The sequence below is a fragment of the Petaurus breviceps genome, unplaced genomic scaffold, assembly GCF_028583685.1.
Source record: "Petaurus breviceps papuanus isolate PSGF00001 unplaced genomic scaffold, PetGlider_PUasm1.0 171, whole genome shotgun sequence".
In the NCBI taxonomy this organism is placed as follows: domain Eukaryota; kingdom Metazoa; phylum Chordata; class Mammalia; order Diprotodontia; family Petauridae; genus Petaurus; species Petaurus breviceps.
This window is the reverse complement of record NW_027185754.1, coordinates 4,214,078-4,227,410: the sequence shown is the minus strand read 5'-3', so window position 1 is coordinate 4,227,410 and position 13,333 is coordinate 4,214,078. Positions and strand designations below refer to the sequence as shown.

The 13,333-nt window shown below is 38.4% G+C and overlaps 1 protein-coding gene across 13 annotated transcripts in view; it reads left to right on the top strand.

Moving 5' to 3' along the window:
* CHD9 (chromodomain helicase DNA binding protein 9) overlaps positions 1-13,333 on the top strand; it is a 254,078-nt gene that overhangs the window by 49,058 nt on the left and 191,687 nt on the right. For 12 of the 13 annotated variants that reach the window (XM_069082490.1, XM_069082491.1, XM_069082494.1 and 9 more), the window contains one exon: positions 3,078-3,164. The gene's annotated coding sequence lies outside the window, so the exon portion shown is untranslated. Of the gene's footprint in view, positions 1-2,826; positions 2,916-3,077; positions 3,165-13,333 lie in introns of those variants that run through there. The other variant, XM_069082493.1, reaches the window with a different exon arrangement.

Below are 13,333 nucleotides of genomic sequence, written 5' to 3'. Positions count from 1 at the left end.
GCAAGAAGTACAACTGTGTTCTGTTCTATGGCTCCTCCACATGGATCTAGAAAATGTACCAGACCAAGTCCTAATTTGGAAACTCAAGAAAAAATCACAATGGATCATTTTTTTCAGCCCAGGTCATCAAAGGGAAACAAAGTTCTATGGAAACTGGGAATGGGGTCTAGATAGGAATGGCTAGTTTGAAGGAGAGATTATGTACCAGAGGTCTTGGATTTGACACACAAGGGCCTAGACTTGTGCAGGATATAGGAATTGGTACCAACTGGCAGTTCTGCCACTTACTAGCCAGTTTTGGGTCACAGATCCAGGACATACTGAGGACAGACCTACAAGTAGGGATGGTGTTGCAGAATAGAAGACTATCACGAGCCCTAGTCTCTCTACTGAGAAAGCAAGTTCAAAAGCTAGCAGTAGCAATGTGGCTTGACCACAGTGTGTGGGGGATCTCAGTTCCAGCCCCTATCCCAGTCTGAAAACTACAGGGTAATAATAAGGGGAGAAGTCACAGAACAAAGGCAAGCAGTTCTGTTTCCATGAGCCCACAGATCTTTCTAGCAGGCATATAGTGGCTAAACTCAACAGTGGCCTACCTGGAGCTCCAACTAGGGGTAAGCCCATAGGCATGTTGCTCAAACCACAACTCAAGTCAGGAACATGCAGAGGGCAGTGATGAGACTTTACCCTGCATCAGATTACCATGAGAGCACTGAAAGCTTGCAGATCTCCAGCCTATGCTGTTCCTGAGATCCTGAAATATCACAACACTCAGTGTCCCAGAAAATAGCAGAAAGACCCAAGATGAATGACTCCACCTTGGGCACAGAGTTTGGCCCCAATGTAGAGTTTAAAGTCAAGAATTAGGCTAAGGAGCGGCTAGGTGGTCTGGTGAATAGAGCACTGGCCCTGGAATCAGGAGGACCTGTGTTCAGATCCAGCCTCAGACACTTAACACACACACACGCACGCACACACCTAGCCAAGTGACCTTGGGCAACTTAACCCCAATTGCCCTACCTTCCCCCCTCCAAAAAGCAAAAAACAAAGCAAAACAAACAAAAAAAGAATTAGGCTGGAAGAATGCTCAAATGAACAAAAAGAATTCCTCAGTAAGGAGCTATTATGGTGACAGGGATGTTCAAGACACCATTCCATACCATACAAGAAAGTGACTGAAATATCTACAAGTAAAGCCTTAAAGTAAAACATAGCTTGGGTTCAACTGGAATTTCTAGAAGAGATGAAGTAATAGTGAAAGAGTTTAAAATGTTTTTATAAATGAAATAAGAAAGCTAGAAGAAAAAAATGGAGAGGTGTGTACATGAGAGCTATGGAAGAAAGATTTGGAAAGAGAATTAACAGTTTGGGACAAAATGTACAAAACCTTACCCAATTAACATGCTGCCAGAAAATTAAGAGTGCACCAAATAGAAGATGATGATTTCCATGAGAGACAGTAAGAAATATCAGAACAAAGTCAAAAGACAAAAAAAAAATGGAAGAAAATAAAAGGTGTTCATACCAAAAAACAAACAACTGACTTGGAAACTAGAGACAATTTAAGAATCACTAGACCACTTGAAAGCCAGCACCAAAAAAGAGCCTAGACATCATCTTTTGAGAAGGCAAAAGAAATCTGTTCATATCTCTTTGAACTAAAGGGCAGCATGACCCTCCTGAGAAAATCCCTCAAATAAAAACTCAAAAACATTGTAGCCAAAATCCAGAACTTCTAGCTCAAAGAAATTAACTTTCAAGTAGTTAGGATTGAGTGCTGAGGAGCTGCACAGTCAGAATCACATATGATTTAACAACCACCACTACAAAGGAGCAGAGAGCTTGGAATATAGCATTCCAGAAGGTTATTAACTTACCCAGCAAAACTGAGCATAATCCTACAAAATTGATCTTTAATGAAATAGAGGTCTTTAAAGCATTCCTGATGAAAAGACCAGAGCTGTATAGTAAATTTGAAGAGTAAACACAGAAGTCAAGGGAATCATAAAAAGGTAAACGTGAGTGAACACAGGAAATAAACAAGTATAAACATTCTGATACGGAGAGATGATGTATATGTACTTTCAGAACTCTGTCATCAGGAGTCATAGAGGGAGTCTAATTAGAGAAGAGAGCTTGATCATGGTTCTATTATGCTTTGATGATTTTAGAAGAATGAAAATGGGGGGAAGGGTAATATGCTGGAGTGAGGGAAAGGGAGAAGAAGGCTTAGAAAACTTATTTCATAACTTTATAAGGTCCACAAGTAGAAGCCTATACAAAGAGGAAAGGGTGAGGAAAGAGGCAGCACTTGGAAAGAAGGAAAGAATGCACATAGTTGGATAATGAAATACATTTCATTCAACATGGAAACAGGAAAAAAAGGGGAGAGGGGAGGATAAGAGAGAGGACAGGTAAAGTGAGGGATTAATCCTAATGAAAACAAACTTAAGAATGTACAGCAGTAGATAGTAGTTATTTTTGGTGTGACAAGGAATTGGAAATTGGAGGGTGCCCATAAATTGTGGGATGGCTAATTAAGTTATGGTATATGAATGTGCTAGAATATTTGCTGAGGAAGAAAGGATGGAAACAAGCATTTATTTGTGCCTACTGTGTGCAAGGCACTGGGCCAAAGTGCTTTACATTTATTTTCTTTGCTCACTCACAACAAACTTGAGAGCTAGGTGTTATCTCCATTTTACAGATAAGCAAACTTAGGGAGTTGAAGGTTAAGTAACTTTTCTAGGGTCATACCATGAATGAGTGTCTAAGGCTGGATTTGAACTTAGCTCTTTCTGACTCTAGGTCCAGTACATCGCTTTACTGTCTCTGTAAGAAATGTGCTGTAGGAAATGAAGAGGTTGGTTTCAGAAGAACCTGAGTAGGCTCTTTTTCTGTACTCTTGACATAAGGTATATTTTTATTATAAATGCTTCTAGATCAGTTAGAGAAATCTGTGCATAGAAAATTTTTAAAAGTTGTATTGTAGACTGCATAATGTAAAGTATACTTATTTTTTTCACAGAATAGTTTTGAGGGGGTTTATGATTCTACTTTTGTATGTTTTCTTTCAGGCTTCTATTTATGATGAACTTCTTGGATGCAAATAAACATGTTCCAGAGTTTAACCATTTGTGACAGTGTCTGTTCTGTATTCATGGGTAAGGATGTTATTATTTGAGAGTTTATATGAATTGATAAAATTAATACATTGTTGACAAAAGATCTTTCAGTTATGAATGTTTTTAATCCCCTTATCTCAGAGTTCATATTTATTTTAAACAGTTGACTATATTCTACCTTCTATCAGATCATGTTTTAGATTACCGAAGACTCCAAAAACACATCAAACAAATCAATTCAGTGAATCAATTATTTGTTTAGATGCCCAGGTTTGAGCCTACCTTTCTAAAGTAAATTTTACCTTTTCTTCAGGGATCCATGATTTCATTGGTGGGGGTATTCCTGACCACAAGTACAGGCCGGAAGCCCTATACCCACTTTGTATATAAGAGTTACTTTGGCAGGAAAATTCATCACTCTGAAGCCAACTTGGTGATGGTCTCTCCAAACGTACGTAGGTTGGTCCTTGGACAACAGATACATTGTCCAATGTGGGACTGATTATTTGAAGTCTTTCCTGCTTTTCGGGACCTGACACAGCTTATATTTTATAACTTGAAGAATCCAGGATTGTCTCCTAACACCTGACACTTAAAAAAAACTGAAAAATTATATTTGATAGGTGAAAGAAGCATTTGTTTTTCAGTAACATTTAGAACTTCCTATCTTCCTTATTAAGAAAGACAAGTGATAGGATATTAGTCACTTTTATAATGAATATAAATTAATTCTTCCAAAGTGTTAGCTGCTTAAGATTTTCCTTTGGAATTTAAAATTTATATGTTTTAGAATATGAAAGTAAACATTTAAATGACACATATAATTTTATTTATTGTGTTTATTTTTTTAATTAAATTTTATGTTTATTTTTAGTTTACATCATTCATTTCCACAGGATTTTGAGTTAACAAATTTTCTCCCAGTCTTTCCCCTACCCACCACCCCAAAACAGCGATCTCACTGTATACTCCCTTCCCCAATCTGCTCTCTCCTATATCCTCCTCCATTCCCCCTCCGACTTTCCAGTAGGGCAAGATGGATCTCTATACCCCAGTGCCTGTATATCTTATTTCCCAGTTGCATGTAATAATAATAATAATATATTTTTAAACATTTGATTTTAAAACTTTGAATTCCAGATTCTTTCCCTTCCTTCCTTGTCACCCACCCTTATTGGGAAGATAGGCAATTCAGTATAGGTTTCACATGTATAGCTATGCAAAGCATTTCCATTGTGGATATATTGTGAAAGACTGACTATATTCCCCTCCATCCTATCCCGACCCCCACTTGTTCTGTTCTCTACTTTGACCCTGTCCCTTTTTAAAAGTGTGTGCTTCGAACTTCCCTCCCCCCGCCCCCACCTGCCTTCCCTTCCATCAGCCCACCTCTCATCCCCTTCCCCGCTACTCTCTTGTAGGGTGAGATGCCCTATTTAATGTATATGTCATTCCCTCCCTAAGCCATATTCAATGAAAGTAAGGTTGACTCATTCCCTTTTGCCTTCCTGTTCTTCCTCTCCATTGTAACAGTTTTCCCTTGCCTCTTTTATATGAGATAATTTACCCCATTCTCTCTCCCCATCTCCTCTCATATTCCTCTCTCACCTCTCAGTTACACCTTTTAAGTATCATCCCTTCCTATTCAATTGGTTCTGTGCCGTCTGGCTTTGTATACCTGTACACATATATAAACACACTCAAATAAGTATTCATACACCCATATACCCTTCTGAATAGACATATGTGTGTGTGTGTATACACACACACACACATTTATATTCCCTTCAACTATTTTTATACTGAGGAAAGTTTCATAAGTTACAATTATCGTTTTTCCATGTAGGAATGTAAATAGTTCAACTTTGATAAGTTCCTTATGATATCTTTTCCCTGTTTACCTTCTCATGAATGTCAGATTTTCTATTCAGCTCTGGTTTTTTCATCAAGAATGCTTGAAAATTCTCTATTTCATTGAATGACCATATTTTCCCTGAAACATGATACTCAGTTTTGCTGGGTAGGTGATTCTTGGTTTTAATCCCACCTCCTTTGACCTCCAGAACATCATATTCCAAGCCCTTAGATCCCTCAATGTAGAAGCTGCCAGATCCTGTGTTATCCTGATTGGGTTTCCACAATATTCAATTTGTTTCTTCTTGGCTAATATTTTCTCCTTGATCTGGGAATTCTGGAACCTGGCTATAATATTCCTAGGAGTTATCTTTTTGGGATCTTTTTCAAGAGGTGATCGATGGATTCTTTCAACATCTCTTTTGCCCTCTGGTTCTAAAACATCAGGGCAATTTTCCTTGAGAATTTCTTAAAGGATGATTTCTAGGTTCTTTTTTTGATCATGGCTTTCAGGTAGTCCAGTAATTTTTAAATTATCTCTCCTGGATCTATTTTCCAGGTCAGTGGTTTTCCCAATGAGATATATCACATTGCCTTCTATTTTTTCATTTGTTTGGATCTGTTTAATAGTATTTTGATTTCTCATAAAGTCACTAGCTTCCATTTGCTCCAGTCTAATTCTGAAGGAATTATTCTCTTCAGTGAGCATTTCAGATTCTTTTTCCATTTGGGAAATTCAGCTTTTTAAAGCATTCTTCTCATTGGCTTTTTGAGCTTCTTTTGCCATTTGAGTTAGTCTATTTTTTAAGGTGTTATTTTCTTCAGTCAGGTTATTGACTCTCTTTTCATGATTTTCTTGCATCATTCTCATTTCTCTTCCCAATTTTTCTTCCACTTCTCTTATTTGGTTTTCAAAATCCTTCTTAAGCTTCTCTGTGGCCTGTAACCAGTTCATCTTTTCCTTGGAAGCTTTTGGTACAGAAGTTCTGACTTCATTGTCTTCCTCCCATTTCATGCTTTGATCCTTTTTGTCCCCCAAAAGGAATCCAAAATTGGATTGCTGTGCTTGCTTTGCTTCCTTTGCTTGCTCATGTTGCCACTCAATTGCTTGACTTTTGAGCTTTTTGCCACAGTAGAACTCTGCTTCCAGAGAGGAGAGCTTTGTCCCAGATTGCTGGGTTTTTTTCAGCTGCCTGAGCTATTAGTTGGCTGCTCTCTCTGAAGCCTCCACACGCTCTGGCCCAGGACCTCCACCCTAGATAGCAATCTAGATCCAAGCAGGGTAAAGCAAGAGCGAGTACCCCTCAGAATGGTTGCTTGGTCCCCCTACAATCTGCAGACCAGGAGCTCGGAAGCAGCCATGCGGTTGTGGCTGCCATGCCTCAACCGCTTCTCCCTCCGGGGGCAGAGGCCGGACTGTATTCCCAGACTCCCTGTTCCCAAAGTCTACACTGACCTCTCACTTTGTCTTTGGCATTTATGGGTTGATAATTCTGGAAACCATCACAGCTTCTGGTGATCTGCTCTCCTGATGTCCCTCTAGCCATGGCTGGTCAGGCTGCCCTGAGGCTAAAACTGCGGGCTCATTAGGGGCTGGGCTCTGCTCCCAGTGGGGTGTGATGGACCCTTCCTGTAAGCCTGCTGGGCTGTCTTCAGCGGGAGATTTTTTTTCTCTTTGTCAGTTTGTGTGTTCTGTAGCCCTAAAGTTCATTTTTTATAGGTATTTGAAGTGTTTATGGGGGCAGCACAGGGAGTTTTCCTGCTTCTATGCTGTTATCTTGGCTCTGCCTCCTCAGAATCTTTAACTTATTTCAAAGCTTAGCTCAGTTATCACTTCCTACAGTAGGTTTATCCTTATCTCTACAGTTTACTAGTGTCCTACCCCCTCCAGAATTTATGTTGTATTTACTCAGTATATATTTTGAATTTGCTTTTTGGTGTATATGTTGTTTCTGTTCATATAGAATGTAAGATCCTTAAGAGCTAAGTCTATTAGAATGGTTCATCATAGAATGTTGCCGTTGCTGTACAATGTTCTCCTGCTTCTGCTCACTTCATTCAGCATCAGTTCATGCAAGTCTTTCCAGGGTTTTCTGAGAGCATCTTGCTCATCATTTTTTATGGAACAATAGTATTCCTTTACATTCTTGTACCACAACTTGTTTAGCCATTCCCCAATTGATGGGCCATCCCCTCAATTTCCAAATTTTGGCCACCAGAAAAGGAGCTACTATAAATATTTTTATACATGTGGGTCCTTTTCCCATTTTTATGATCTCTTTGGGATACAGACCTGGTAGTGATATTGCTGGATCAAAGGGTATAGCCCTTTGGGCATAGTTACAAATTGCTCACCAGAATGGTTGGATCAATTTACAACTCCATCAACAATGCATTAGTTTGAAACTGATTCTTGAGAGATTGTAGTATTCTAAGATTCATAACCATACTGCATCCACTGATACTAACATGAAAAAAGTACAGTCTAAAAAATAAAATTTTTCAAGAAGTAGAAATGAATAAACTTTTTTTTTTAATGAGGAAGTAGATAAGACATTTAAGATTAAGTAGGGAAGAGTAGCAGGATCAGATCAAGTACACACAGAGGAATTACACTCTGGAAATGATACGATCTTGATAGCATTAAGAGATCATTTTGCACACTATTTTGGGCAGATAGAAACACCAAAAGAATGAGATAAATCACAGATGTGGTAGAATGGCAGATACGGGACTTGGTATAAGGAAGACTGGGTTTATATTAACTCTAAATTTTATTTCCTGTGACCAAGTCACTTAACACCTTTGAGCCTGTACTTCTTCATTTATAAAATAATGATGATATCCATAGTACCTTTTTTACATGGAGTGAGGATCAAATGAAATAATGTGTATGAGATATTTTGCAAACTTTAAGGCTCTTTGTAAATGTCAATTATTGCTCAAGAAAAGGCAAACAAGGATATCACTAACTACTCATCTATGTGCCTAACCTTTACATCTCTTTGAAAATTATCTATAAATGTATTGAGAAGATCCTTGATGAAAATATGAAAAGTTAATACACAAACTTACAAGTATTTCCTTCAGAAAACCACATCTTTACAAATTATATGGTTGATTTAAAAATGTGGAGGATACAAAATCCTCTTTGTTGTTTCATTACAAAAGAGCATTTGGCTCAGTAAAGCAAAAACACAACTTTATAAAGGTTCTCTTGTAACAAAGAGTTTGTATATCTTATGATCGTTCAAGATTCCTTGACAAATACAACCACAGGGAAGTTGTTTAATACGCAAGCTTATTAAAGGTATTCATAAAATAAATAGGCCCTGAAATGAAGTATGTCAACAAGCACTTTTAGGATTTACTATGTGCTAAACACACAAGAAAAACATTGTCCTTGAACTCAAGGAACTCGAATTCTAATGGGGGAGACAGCATGTAAATAAGTATATGTCTTCACAATAAAAACAAAGTAGATAGAAGATAATTTTAGAGGGAAGGCACTCATTTCAGGAGTCATTAGGAAAGACCTCCTACAGAGTGAATACCCGAGCTCTCTTGGTGCAAGAGTGCACTTTAGTGTGTTAAATTTTGTGACACTAATTTTGGCTTTTCTTTCTTACTTTCTTTTTCTTGGATATAATTTAATTGGTGAGATCACCATATTTAAATTATATGTTGATGAAGTTTTACTATAGCTTATAGATGTTCAGTCAATCAGTAAGCATTTATTAAATGCTTACTATATGCCAGGCACTGTTCTAAATACTGAGGAGATACGGAAAGGCAAAAAGACACAAAATATAAAGCTAGTTGAGAAGGAAAAGTAATGTTTCATGAATGAATTTAAGTAGTTGTATAAAGTCTACAACCTAACATAATCAATGCTTCCAGTATCAGTCAAGTCTTTTCATTTGTTAACTCAGGTTTTGTACAGATTTTATGACCTTCAACAGCAGTATCTAAGAGAAGGGCATAAAATATAAATAAATATAAACTATAATAACAAGGGTACAGAAATAGAAATAAAACATAAAAACAAGGTGTTTAAATACTGACTGGGGAGACAGCATATTACATAGGTGATAGATGCAGAGTAAAAGGAAGGTAGCTTTAAATAGGAAAGCTCCAATGGCTAGGGATGGGGGTCAGGAAGTACTCCTATAGAAGGTGGCATTTCAAAGTCTGAGTCTTGAAAGAAGCCAGGAATGTGAAGAGGCAGAGGTGAGGAGAGAGAACATTTCAAGCATGGGGATAGCCAGTGCAAAGGCACAGAGATGGATGCTAGAGTATCATGTGCTGGGAATAGCAAGTAGGCCAGTATTGCTGAAACAGAGGGTGCTTGGAGAGGAGATAGGTTTGAGAAGATTAGAAAAGTAGGAAGAAGCCAGATTGTGAAGAGCTTTAAATGCCAAAGAACTTTACATTCGATGCTAGAAGTGATAGGGAACCATTGGAGTTTGAGTAGCTGTGACATGGTCAAATTTGATTTCAGAAAAATCACATTGGCTGCTATGTGGAAGATGGAATGGAATGGGAAGAGGCTTGAGAGAGTGAGATCAATCAAAAGCATATTGTAATATCCCAGAAGGAAGTTGATAAGGGTCTGAACTAGGGTGGTAGCATAGTAAGTGGAGAGAATAGTACATCTGTGAAAGATGTTTTGTAGGTAGAAATAATAGGATTTGGTAATCAATTGAATGAATATATGTGGTGAAGTCAAGGATGACCTTTAGACAGTGGATCTGGGGTACTGGAAGGATAGTAATGCCATTGACAGTAATATGGAAGTTTAGGAGAGGAGAGAATTTGAAGAGAAAAATGATTAAGGTGTTGTGATCAGTATGGTGACCAACCATAATTCCAGAGGACCAGTGGTGAATCAGGGTAGTTGCTTCCTAAGAGATGATGAACTCAAGATACAAAATGAGATATATTTTTGTACATGACCAATGCTAGAATTTGCTTTTCTTAACTGTGTTTATTATAGGGTGTGTTTTGTTTTGTTTTTCCAATTGAAGAGTGGTAGAAGGGAGAGAAACTAAATGATTGTTAGTTGAAAAATAAAATATAAAAAAGGAAAAAAAAAGATGACCAGTTTTGTATGTGTTGAGTTTGGTATGTCTGTAGCGTTCAATTCAAGGGTGTCCAAAAACCATTTAGTGATGCTTTACTATAGGCCAGGAGACTAGAGCTGATTATGTAGATGTAAGAATCATCTGCATCAGGATAATAATTGAAACCAAATGTCATAGTATAGAGAGAAAAGGGGCCCAGGGAAGAGCTTTGGGGGATACCCACAGTTAGGGGGTTTTTCTTTCTCTTCTTAATATGACTTTTTATAGAGAGAAATTAAATTGGCTTGGCATGAAATATTATTCTAATAGTGCCTTAGTTGTTTTCCCTCCCTAATCTTCTACCTTTCCCCTTCTTGCTGGTTCCTTCCCTACTGCCTTTAATGTTTGTCTCCCCATCCTTAAAAAACCTTCACTAGACCCTACCATCTGCTCCAGCTAGCTTTCTGTATCTGTATCTCTTTTCTTTCTCCTACTCCTAGGAAAAGCTGCTTTCACTTTAGTTCTTTTCACTCATTTAAAGCCTTTTCCAGCTTGGCTTCCAGTTTCATCACCTAACTGAAAAAAACTCTTTCCAAAGTTATCAACAATCTTTCAATTAATAAAGCTGATAATTTTTTTCTCAGTTCTTACACTTCTTGTCCACCTTTTTTTTTTTTTTTTTTTTTTTTTTTTTTTTTGTCTCTGTTAACCATCCTATCTTCCTGTATACTCCTTTCTGGACATCGTTTGTTTTCTTGGTTGTCATGACACTGCTCAGTACTGCCGATTGCTCAGTACTGAGTACTTTCTGACTGATCCTTTTCGATGTCCTTTGCTGGCTTATAACTGATCTTATGCTCCCAATTGTGAATTTACCCTAATGTTCTATCCTGGGTCCTCTTCTCTACTCTCTCTTCATGATCTTTTTAGTTCCTTTAACTTCAGTTGTCATTTCTATACAGATGACTGCCAGACTTATATATCCAGCCACAGTCCCACTCTCACTCTTGAGTTTGTCATATTACCAACTACCTATTGAACATTATAAATTGTATTTCCCAGAGATATCTAAAATTCAACATGTTTAGAACAGAAATCATTACCCTTTCCCCTTCCCTCTGCAATTCTTCTTCCTTGTTTCTTTTGAGGGTACCACCCCTCTTCTAGTCTCACCAATTTATAACCTAGACCTTTTGCATCCTACATATCTTGTCAGTTATCAAAATCTTTTTTTTTGCCTTTTTTTGGAGGGCAGTTGGGGTTAAGTGACTTGCCCAAGGTCACACAGCTAGTTTTTGTGTTAAGTGTCTGAGGCCAAATTTGAACTTAGGTTCTCTTGACTCCAGGGCCGGTTCTCAATTCACTGTGCCATCTATCTGCCCCCATTTATCAAAATCTTGTTGTTTTTACCTCTCCATCATCCCTTGCATCTGACCTCTTTTCTCAGAAAGCTACCATTTTAATTCAGGTCACCATCACCACTCACTTGTGCTGTTGATTGATTGCATTGGCCCTTACCTTAGATCTCTTCCTCACTCTTCAGTGACTCTGGAGGAGAGAGCAAGGCTGCTGATTTTACAGAGCTCTTCGCCACTCCTGTTGAATTCAGACATTGAAGAGGCCAAGGTCATCCACTGCATCCTGAGTCATCACTGGTCATCCTGACTTTTGACTTGTCATTCTACTCTGATGACTTTGGAAGAGAGAGTGAGGGTGACAACTTTGTGTAACTCTGTCTCAAATCTAATTCACTCAAAATCAAGACTTCCTTTGTGATGTTATTGATTCCCTTGTTGTTGTTGTTGTTGTTGTTTGTTCTTCATTCTTGAAGAGGACCATGACATCAGAGAGGTGATGCCATGACATGCAAGGATTTAAATGAGGGAGGGCTGTGCAGAGACACCAGCCTGACTTTCTTCTCCAGAGCCATATGGGTCCAGTGGCCAGATACAGATCAGGACAACTTGGAGATGGTCCTGGATGCAATGGGTTTTTTCTAACCAAGGTCTTTAACAAAGTTCAGGTTAATTGAGGCAATGCCCATTCAGTGATTAAGGCTTTAATAAGAAACGAGCCAGAGAATGGTCTCTTTGCCTAGTTAAAAAAATTTTCTGAGAGGGGAAAACCCTCAGGATTTCTGGCACAAACGGAAAAAAATGCTATTTACATTTATTCTGAGCCAGTCAGGGCCCAAACAGTGGCCAAGTAGGGCTTGGCCTGGGACCTATTGTTGGCCAATCAATGAGAGCCTGAGTGGCTTGGGGTTAAGGCTGGTTTTAAAGAAAGGAAAAAAAAAACCAAGAACCAGAACAGCAACAAAAAAAAGGTTTCAGAGATTAAAATGTATATTCCCTTTGGACAAAGCCACCTGCAGATAAAAGGGAAGGGAAAAAGAGAGTGGAAAGAGGCAAGAGGCAAGCCAGCCTTGTTGCCTGACTGGCCAGTTCCAGTTTGGTCCCCAGTGGGTAGCTGCTTTTCTGTTCACAGATTTTGTTGTTTGTCCTTCATTCTCGAAGAGGACCATGACATCAGGGAGGTGATACCGTGACGTGCAAATGAATTGGATTTAAGTGAGGGAGGGACGTACAAAGTCACCAGTCTCGCTTTCTCCTCCAGGTTCTCTTTGAGAACGAAGGACAAACAGCTCCCCACTTCAGTCTGTTCCTCACTCCACGAAGTTGCAAAAGTGTTTTTTCTTAAATGGAGATCTGACCCTGTCAGCTCTTCCCCCTCCCCATATCCCCTGCTCACCAAACTCCAGTAGAATAAAATATGAACTACTGTGTTTGATTTTTAAAGCCCTCCATGTCCTGGCCCTAATCTGTCTTTCCATATTTAATATACATTATTACCCTTTTTACACTTTACAATCCAGCCCAACTAGCCTTATCTCTATTGTCTTCCTCTCTTGTCTTCCGTGCACTGGCTGTACTCCAAGACCAGAATATATTTCCTTCTCATCTCTGCCTCTTAGAGTCACTTACTTTCTGCAAGATGCAGTGCAGGTACCACCTACTACATGAATTCTTTCCTGTTCCTCCAATTTGCTAGTGTCCTTCCCAAACTACATTTTATTTAATTTTTTTGCATTTATTCTGTATATATTTTTGTATACGTACATATATTACATATTTCCCCTCTTAAAATATAAGCTTCTTTAGACCAGAGATGGTTTCATTTTCTTTGTGTCCCCAGTGCTTAGCATAATATCTAACAACATAGTAGATACTCAATAAATGTTTATTAACTGAATATGAAAGCCATTTTTGTTGCTCCCTAAAATAGCATAAA